The sequence below is a fragment of the Rhinopithecus bieti genome, unplaced genomic scaffold, assembly GCF_001698545.2.
Source record: "Rhinopithecus bieti isolate Rb0 unplaced genomic scaffold, ASM169854v2 scaffold_31527, whole genome shotgun sequence".
NCBI lineage: Eukaryota > Metazoa > Chordata > Mammalia > Primates > Cercopithecidae > Rhinopithecus > Rhinopithecus bieti.
The window spans coordinates 523,168-533,177 of NW_016813959.1; the positions used below are offsets into that span (position 1 = coordinate 523,168).

The 10,010-nt window shown below is 44.3% G+C and overlaps 1 protein-coding gene across 1 annotated transcript in view; it reads right to left on the reverse strand.

Moving 5' to 3' along the window:
• Positions 1 to 878: 878 nt before the first annotated feature.
• Positions 879 to 10,010, reverse strand: part of REST (RE1 silencing transcription factor) — a 48,580-nt gene continuing 39,448 nt past the window's right edge. The window contains exon 5 of the mRNA XM_017849213.1: positions 879 to 2,345. The gene's annotated coding sequence lies outside the window, so the exon portion shown is untranslated. The remainder of the gene's footprint in view (positions 2,346 to 10,010) is intronic.

Consider the following 10,010-nt stretch of genomic DNA (forward strand, 5'->3'; position numbering starts at 1 on the left):
ACTGGAAAGAGCCACCAACATCATATTACCTCTAGAGGGCGACAGCTTCCCAAATGGAGAAAATTGATTGGCAGTTGATTTCTAGTTTTTGTTTTGGAGGGAATGAAATACCATTTATTTGTAAGTTCAAGTTGTGGCTGGGCGCGGTGGCTCACTCCTGTAATCTCAACACTTTGGGAGGCCAAGGCGGGTGGATCACCTGAGGTCGGGAGTTCGAGACCAGCCTGACCAACATGGTGAAACCACGTGTCTACTAAAAAAATACAAAATTAGCCAGGTATGGTGGCACATGCCTGTGATCCTAGCTACTTGGGAGGCTGAGGCAGGAGAATGGCGTGAACCCGGGAGGCAGAGGTTGCAGTGAGCTGAGATCGTGCCATTGCACTCCAGCCTGGGTAACAAGAGCGAAACTCCATCTCAAAAAAAAAAATTGTCATTATATTTCTACCTACAGTTGAAAACAGGAGTTCACAGTTCAGAACTTAGGCCAGGATATTTAGGTAGAATTAAAACAAAAAACAGGCAGGAAAAAAGTCAGCACAGGGTGAACTGGGCCTTTGTGAAGAAACAATCTAAAAACTGACTACTAATACCCTGACAACTTAGGAAAATGTACTTCAGAAAACAGGGCCAGGCACAGGGCTCACACCCATAATTGAAACACTTTGGGAGGCCAAGGCGGGAGGATCCCCTGAAGCCAGGCATTCAAGACCAGCCCTGGCAACATAGTTAAGACCCTGTCTCTACAAAAAAAAAAAAAAAATTTAATTTAGTTGGGCATGGTGACACACACCTGTAGTCTCAGCTATTCAGGGGGCTGAGGTGGGAAGATCCCTTGATTGAGCCTGGGAGGTTGAGGCTGCAGTAAGCCATGATTGCACCACTGCACTCCAGCCTGGGCGACACAGCAAGACTCCATCTCAAGGAAAAAAAAGCAGGAAAGAAAGCCAGCAAACGGTGAGAAAGATGCTCTATGCCTAGAATTAGTTGAGGACTTCTATTGGGATCTGGTATTAATTTGTTCCATATTATACCCCCAGTCCAATGCAGCCTAGGATCACTGCTAGGCTCAAGTGCGTCCTAGTAGATTTTGCTTTAAGAAAGTTCCATTACTATATTAGTCTCTGAGCTCTACTCTTTACATACACAGTAGTGCATTGCTTAGCAATAGGGATGTGTTCTAAGAAATGCATCGTTAGGCGATTTCGTCTTTGTGCAAACATCATAAAGTGTTATTTACACAAACCTAGATGGTATAGCCTACTCCACACCTAGGCTGTATGGTATAGCCTGTGGCTCGTAGGCTAGAAACCTGTACAACGTGTTGCTGTACTGAATTCTGTAGGCAGCTGTAACATAAATCATTAGGCAATAGGTATTTTCCGACTCCGTTATAATTTTACCAGACTACAGCTGTATATGTGGCCCATTGCTGACCAAGAAGTCATTATGTGATACATGACTATACGTCTTTATCCATTAATCTGAATATAAAGACATCTCTTGAATCAACAGTCGCTTACACTATGACAGGGTACAAGAATTAGTAGGCTCTTCTGGCCAGAATGGGAGGAGAAATTAATGGCAAAGTACCAACTCCTTACTTCCACAGATCAAAGAGGTGGTTAGGGGTTGCTAGAAAACAATGAAGCAAGTTTATTCTAGATTGTTTACCTGGCTCTGCAGCCTTGTAGTGTTGACCATGTCTTTTGTATTCATGACACCCAAAAGAAGTAAAATAAATTCCATCAAAGTACTTTTTGACTTTTATGTGATATTAGGTTCAAAGTTTTATTTTAAAAAGTTACACGTAATCTCTCTGCTTTTCCCCCCTCTAATTAAACTAAAATAACAGCATCTTCTTCAAAGTTACTAAGACAAAATGAAGTTGTAATATGTTTGTATCTTTAATCACCATAAATGCCAAGCTGTGCCGATCACTAAGTCTTTACTGTATAGTTCCCCAGAGTCTAGTTTATTTAACTTGAGACACTCACTTCCCATAACAACCAAGGAGAAGTGGAGTAGAGACACAGTCTTGTATGCCTGTGTCTCTAGTGTTCAGACCCTTCTTGCACAATGGACATAGGCTGGTTTCCTGCAGCTGACTAACGTGGAGGAGCTCCAGCTGTGTCAGCCATGACAGAGTTGTTATTGCTTCACTGAGTAAGCACCCAGCGCGCAAGCTGAGGCGGGCTGTTTCGTAGATGGGCTCGGATCATTTACCCTGGCTTCCCTCCCACTTGGCTGTGTGTCGTGGAGCATTAGAATCATTTCCATTCTTTCTCAGCTGTTCCATTTTCTCTTGGCCGCTTTCCTCCTCCCGGGGGATTGTTTTCTCTCAACTGTCAAAGAGTAATGCTTAAACATTAAAAACAAGATTTCAGACTCATGTGAATCAACTAGATGACACCTCTGCCTGCTCTGAATGTCTCTCTGTCATATTATCTGCCCCCATGAAGACCTTGTAGTGAGAGGGGGATGGTTCAAGATTGCTTTTCTTTTCTTTTTTTTTTTTTTTTTTTTGGTTTGAGAGGGTCTCTGTCACCCAGGCTGGAGTGTAGTGGTTTAATCACAGCTCAATGCAGCCTCGACCTCCTGGGCTCAAGCAATACTCCCGCCTCAGTCACCCGAGTAGCTGGAACTATAGGCAAGTGCCACCACACCCAGCTAATTTTTTTTATTTTTGTAGAGACAGGGTCTCACTTTGTTGCCCAGGCTGGTCTCAAACTCCTAGTTTCACCAGTCCTCCCACCTCAGCCTCCCAAAGTGCTGGGATTACAAGTGTGAGCCACCACACCAGGCCAAGATTACTATTTTAACATCATATTGCAATGATGCCTCACCTTTTCCCTTCATGTCATGGAGTTTCAGGATCTGAATACTCCTAAGTGTATCTGCATCATCCTCAAAATACCCACTGCTTGGATTCCTAGGTTCCTGTTTTCAAAAGCTTCTTTTTGCTTCGCAAATAATTCTCAGAATTTACCTCCTGTGTAATCAATCTAGTGGGAGAATTCATTTGGTCTTAATACTCTCATTGGTAGATGCTGTAATAGGTATGATGCTTAATCACAGACACCATCAGTACCTCTACCCGGCAGCTGTGGTAAATCGGAAAAAACTGAGGTCACACATACCAAAAAAAGCAGACGCATTAGAGAATACATCATCACGTGTCAGGTGATACTGGAAGTGAAATATATGGAAGTGAAAGACTGCCAGGATCCTTTCTAACCTTTCAGTAAGCCCTAGAAAATAGCAGGCATAGCTGGGGATGGTGGCTCACCCCTGCAATTCCAGCACTTTGGGCGGGTGGATCATGAGATCAGGAGTTTGAGACCAGCCTGGCCAACATCGTGAAACCCCGTCTCAACTAAAAATACAAAGGTGGCACATGCCTGTAATCCTAGCTACTCAGGAGGCTGAGGCAGGAAAATCGCTTGAACCTGGGAGGCGGAGGTTGCAGCAAGCCGAGATCGTGCCACTGCACTCCAACCCCAGGCGACAGTGTGAGACTCCGTCTAAAAAAAAAGAACAAAAGAAAAGAAAAGAGCAGACATTCAACACATGAATCAGTAGAGTGAAAGGATTTTTTTGTTTGGTTGATTTTTGCCTTCCCTGGAAAATAGGGAAAGAGCAAACTTAAATTTGCTTAGTAGCATTTTCACTAACCTCTTATAGAGTTTCTTCCTTTCCTGCATAAAGCCAGTACCTCATGGTAGTTGTATTTCAGACTTCAGATTACTCATAGTTACTATAATCATATGATAGCCCATATATCTTTTTACTCCTTTATACTCATATAATAATAATAGTAGCTATCACTTATATAGTACATAAAATGAGCCAGGCACTCTTTCAAGTGCTTTACATATATTAACTGAATCCTTACAGCAACCCCATGCAGAAGATACTATTATTACCCACATTTACAAATGAGGAAACTGAGGCACAAATAACTTACCCAGGATCCAAATAATAAGTGATGAAGCTGTGATTCAAATAAACCCAGGCACTCTATCTCCACAACTCATGTGGGGCTTTGTTGTTTTCTTTTATTTGAAAAAGTTTCTCACTGTGTCACCCAGGCTGGAGTGCAGTGACACAGTCGCAGCTCACTGTGGCCCCCACCTCCCAGGCTTAAGCAATCCTCCCATTCAGCCTCCCGAGTAACTGAGACTACAGGCACGCGCCACCACACTCAACTAATTTTTTAATTTTTTTGTAGAAACAAGTTCTCACTATATTTCCCAGGCTGGTCTCAAACCCCTGTCCTCAAGCAATCTTCCTGCTTCAGTCTCCCAAAGTGCTAGGATTGCAGGTGTGAGCCACCATGCGCCCAGCCTGGCGTTTTTTTTATTGTAAACAGACTTTGTTTTCATGTACAGTTCTATGGATTTTATCACACGTATATGTTTGTTTAATGATCACCATAATCACAATATAGAACAGTTCTGGCCAGGCACGGTGGCCTGAAATCCCAGCACTTTGGGAGGCCGAGGCAGGTAGATCACTAGGTCAGGAGTTCAAGACCAGCCTGGCCAAGATGGTGAAACCACATCTCTACTAAATATACAAAAATTAACCAGGCATAGTGGCGGGCGCCTGTAAGCCCAGCTACTCGTGGGGCTGAGGCAGGGAGAATCCCTTGAACCCAGGAGGTGGAGGTTGCAGTGAGCTGAGATCACCACACTGCACTCCAGCCTGGGCAACAGAGTAAGACTCTGTCTCAAAAAAAAAAAGAAAAAAGAAAAAGAAAAATTGAGCCAGGCACAGTGGCTTACGCCTGTAATCCCAGCACTTTGGGAGGCCAAGGCAGGCGGATCACTTGAGGTCAGCAGTTTGAGACCAGCCTGACCAACATGGTGAAACCCCATCTCTACTAAAATACAAAATATTAGCTGGGCGTGGTGGTGGGGCCTGTAATCCCAGCGACTTGGGGGGCTGAGGCAGGAGAATCGCTTGAAACTGGAAGGCAGAGGTTGCAGTGAGCCGAGATTGTGCCACTGTACTCTAGTCTAGGCAATAAGAGCAAAACTCCATCTCAAAAAAAAAAAAAAAAACAGTTCCGTCAGTATCCATGTCTTCATGTCTTCAACCACTGCACAATAATTCCTCTATATACTAAAACCCATCAGTAAATCTGAAGGTGAGAATTTTTCAACCTTAGGAAGGAAACCTACTTTGAAGACCTTCATAGATAATAGCACAGTTCTCTTGGGAATTCTGGACAACTACCACTTAATCTCCTTCTGGCTTCCCTTGAATTCCACCATATACAATTTCTCCCTGAGCTTATGTCTCAGAGCGGGGTGTGTGTGTGTGCGTGTGTGTGTGCGTGTGTGTGTGTGTGTGTAATGTGCTGTGCCCCTGCTGTCTTACTTCAGCACTGCTGCCCAAACCAAAACAGGTATGCCAGTGTGATTTCCATGCTCTCTCACCACCTCGGATGGCTTTAAATGGACTGTGCTTCCCTGGCTGGCTGGGAATCTTTCACATTGCTGGTGAGCTTGCCAAGTACCACGGACAGATCACAGCATGCATGGAGATCCTTACCCACAATTCTGATTAAGAAAATAGTAAATTAGATATACAGGAAATTTGGAAAGCAAACATCCAAAAATTACACTAAACTATCATAGAAAAGAGACTGTAATTTTTCATCCTAGTCCTACTCATGAGATTAGAACCGGTGATCCCTGTTTACTTGCAAAACAAAAAGTCTCAAAACCAATTTGTTAATTTGACCCTGAACTTGTTTAAATGCCCCCTGCTTTTCCTACTTGTGTAGCACTCAATCCGGTTGCCTGTTTCTTGCTACATCTTACTGACTTTCCCTAAACAGGAGTTACTGGGTTGTCCAATTAAAAGCTTTCTATTATTGCAAGTTTTTCTTGGCATTTAGCATTTGACCTAAATAGATTTATCTTTTTTTTCTCTGTCTTTGACTTTAAACTCTATGGTGAGGCTGCGCACGGTGGCTCACACCTGTAATCCCAGCACTTTGGGAGGCTGAGGCAGACAGATCACCTGAGGTTGGGAGTTTGAGACCAGCCTTACCAACATGGTAAAACCCCATCTCTACTAAAAATACAAAATTAGTCGGGCATGGTGGCGGGCACCTGTAACCCCAGCTTACTCAGGAGGCTGAGGCAGGAGAATCACTTGAACCCAGGAGGCAGAGGTTGCAGTGAGCCAAGATCGTGCCATTGCACTCCAGCCTGGGCAACAGGAGCAAATCTCTGTCTTAAAAAAAACAAAACAACAAAAAAGACTATGATGAAATACTCAACAGGAAGGCAAATTGGAGAAATGGGGCTGCTTTCCTTTAAAATACCAGATAAAAGATGTATTTTACTGAAACACTAGCTTTTTCATTAGATAAATAAAGCTTTATGTAAAGCTAATTCTGAGAAATGTGTTAAAATTTTTCAGCATGGGAACTTGGACAAGAGACTGTTCAACAAAGGAGAACAATGTGTAACTGTCCCATGTACCCACTAACTCCCCCGTTGGGCATGGAGTAAGTCACTTCTAGGTACAGTTGCTCACTTGTTCGTTGAAAATGCTTCTTTTTTATTAACTAGGTTTGAGGACATGATTAGGTTGGTATCCACATCTATTGCTGAATAACAAACCACCCTGAAACTTGGTGACTTGAACCAAGTGATTATTTGCTCCCATTCTTTAGTTTGCCAACTTAATCTAGGCTCTGCTCAGTGGTACTTCTGCTCTGTGGCAACATGCATTTGCACACAGCACACAGCCAGGCTGACCTCACGCACAGGAGTTTCAGCTGAGATGGTTGTAACAGCTGAGCAAGTGAGACATTTTCCATTGATCACTCTCTCTTCCAAGGGTCTCATCCTCAAGTAGGCTAGTTCAAGCTTGTTCACAAGGTGACAGCGTTCACAAAACGCCTGAGAGTAGAGCCTGCAAAGCCTCTGGAGGCCGAAGCTCAAAGTCACACAGTGCCACTTCTGGTGCATTTATTGATCAAAGCAAGTCACAATGGCAGCACAGATTCAAACATGTACTGGAATTTGTGGCCATTGTAATCCATCATTAGCTTTTGGTGTTGATCACCCTGAAGAAAATACAAATATAATATGCTATCTAATTGACCTATAGAAAGTGAATCCAGGCTGGGCACGGTGGCTCATGCCTTTAATCCCAGCACTTTGGGAGGCCAAGGTGGGCGGATCACGAGGTCAGGAGTCCGAGACCAGCCTGGCCAATATGGTGAAACCCCGTCTCTACTAAAAATACAAAAATTAGCTGGGTGTGGTGTCACATGCCTGTAGTCCCAGCTACTCAGGAGGCTGAGGCAGAAGAATCGCTTGAACCTGGGAGGTGGAGGTTGCAGGAGGAGCCGGGATCGCACCACTGCACCACAGCCTGGGCGACAGAGTAAGACTCCGTCTCAAAAAAAAAAAAAGTGAATCCAATATAAATCTATCAAATAAGAAATACTGAGGCCAGGCATGGTGGCTCACACCTGTAATCCCAGCACTTCGGGAGGCAGAGGCAGGTGGATCACCTAAGGTCAGGAGTTCGAGACCAGCCTGACCAACATGGTGAAATCCCATCTCTACTAAAAATATAAAAATTAGCTGGGCATGGTAGTGCATGCCTGTAATCCCAGCTACTCAGGAGGATGAGGCAGGACAATCGCTTGAACCCAGGAGGTGGAGGTTGCAGTGAGGTAAGATTATGCCATTGCACTCCAGCCTGGGCAACAAGACTGAAACTCCGTCTTAAAGAAAAAAAAAAAAAAGAAAAGAAAAAAAAGAAATATTATCCTAATTTAGATTTACCTCAGAAGTCTGATACATAGAGCTGCTATATGACTGAGGAAAGAAGAGGGGAGAGATTTTGGGCTTTTGATTTCATCATAAATCCTTCAGGAATATTTTGCTTTTACTTATGTGTACATATTACTTTGGTAAATTTCAATGAAAAAAAAAAATCCATGCAGACTCGATTCTGGGCTCTCTCTCCCTCTAGCTCCAGTACTTATACTAGAAGAAAGCTATCCTAGGAAGTCCTCTACCTGGGAAGTCTCTGTAATGGGGAAGGTAATGAGAACACAGAAATAAAGGGCCTTCATGTCTCAAAATAGTATCCTACTGCTCTCCAAGAAAGAAAAATGGACAAGGGTTTGAGGCAGAGTCCAAGCTGAGGGTCCTGAGGCCATACAAGCTCCTTTCTTTTCCTGGCTCCACGACCAGGGAGAGAGGTGGGGAGGACATGTGGCTGGAAGTAATTTCAGAACCCCTTTTAGCATTGGCCATGTGCCAGCATTTCTGCATCTCTATCCCTCCCCTCCCCACACTCGCCTGTCCTGCCAGAGCACACTGGACCCATACTGAGACAGAAGGGGAGGCAGGGAGCAGGGAGAACTATAGAGGAAGTCCCTTTGTTCCTAAATCCATCTTTGACTCCATGTTTTACTAGAATCTTATATTGGGGTATCTAGAGATGTGATAGTGTTGTAACCCAAAAAGAAACTCCTTGAACTGTCCCCACCAGTTAGTGTAAAAACTATCGGCCGGGCGCGGTGGCTCAAGCCTGTAATCCCAGCACTTTGGGAGGCCGAGACGGGCGGATCATGAGGTCAGGAGATCGAGACCATCCTGGCTAACACGGTGAAACCCCGTCTCTACTAAAAAATACAAAAAACTGGCCGGGCGAGGTGGCGGGCGCCTGTAGTCCCAGCTGCTCGGGAGGCTGAGGCAGGAGAATGGCGTGAACCCGGGAGGCGGAGCTTGCAGTGAGCTGAGATCCGGCCACTGCACTCCAGCCCGGGCGACAGAGCGAGACTCCGTCTCAAAAAAAAAAAAAAAAAACTAACAAGATGAAAAAACCATTGGGCAAAAGGTGTAAAGTCAATTTTTTTTTTTTTTTTTTTAATATGGATTCTTAGACTCTGTCGCCCAGGCTAGAGTGCAGTGGCGCAATCTCAGCTCACTGCAACCTCCACCTCATTCAAGCAATTTTTCTGCCTCAGCCTCCCGAGTAACTGGGTTTACAGGCATGTACCACCATGCCCGGCTAATTTTTGTATTTTTAGTAGAGATGGGGTTTCAGTATGTTGGCCAGGCTTGTCTCTAACTTCTGACCTCAAGTGATCTGCCTACCTGGGACTCCCAGAGTGCTAGGATTACAGGCATAAGCCACCATGCCTGGCCCAAAGGTGATTTTTAAATGCTTTATGAATTAATTTCATCATATATTTACAAGGTTATTAAGTTTGAAGAGGCCACTTACTCTAATGAAAGTGATCAAGTATTCTGGCAGGACTTGAAATCTGGGGATCTGCATAGGTCTCAGGGAATATCTTGAGGTTTTCCAGGTTCTGCTATAAGGCACATTTCCCACATATGTATGAGTGTCAGAGGCGTGTGAACCACAGCAACTCCATCTTAAATAGGAGCTGGGTAAAATGAGGCTGCAACCTACAGTGCTGCATTCCCAGATGGTTAAGACATTTTAAGTCACGGGATGAGACAGGAGGTCAGCACAAACTACAGGTCATACAGACCTTGCTGATAAAACAGCTTGCAGTAAAGGAGCCGGCCAAAATCAACCAAAACCAAAATGGTGACAAGAGTAACCTCTGGTCGTCCTCACTGCTACACTCCCACCAGTGCCATGACAGTTTACAAATGCCACAACAACATCAGGAAGTTACCCTATATGGTCCAAAAAGGGGAGGGATAAATAATCCACCCCTTGTTTAGCATAGAAATAACCATAAAAATGGGGAACCAGCAGCTCTCGGGGCTGCTCTATGGAGTAGCCATTCTTTTAATCCTTTACTTTTTTTTTTTTTTTTTTGAGATGGAGTCTTGCTTTGTCACCCAGGCTGGAGTGCAGTGGCACGATCTCAGCTCACTGCAACCTCCACCTCCTGAGTTCATGCAATTCTCCTGCCTCAACCTCCTGAGTAGATGGGATTACAGGCATGCACCACCATGCCAGGCTAATTTTTGTATTTGTAGAGG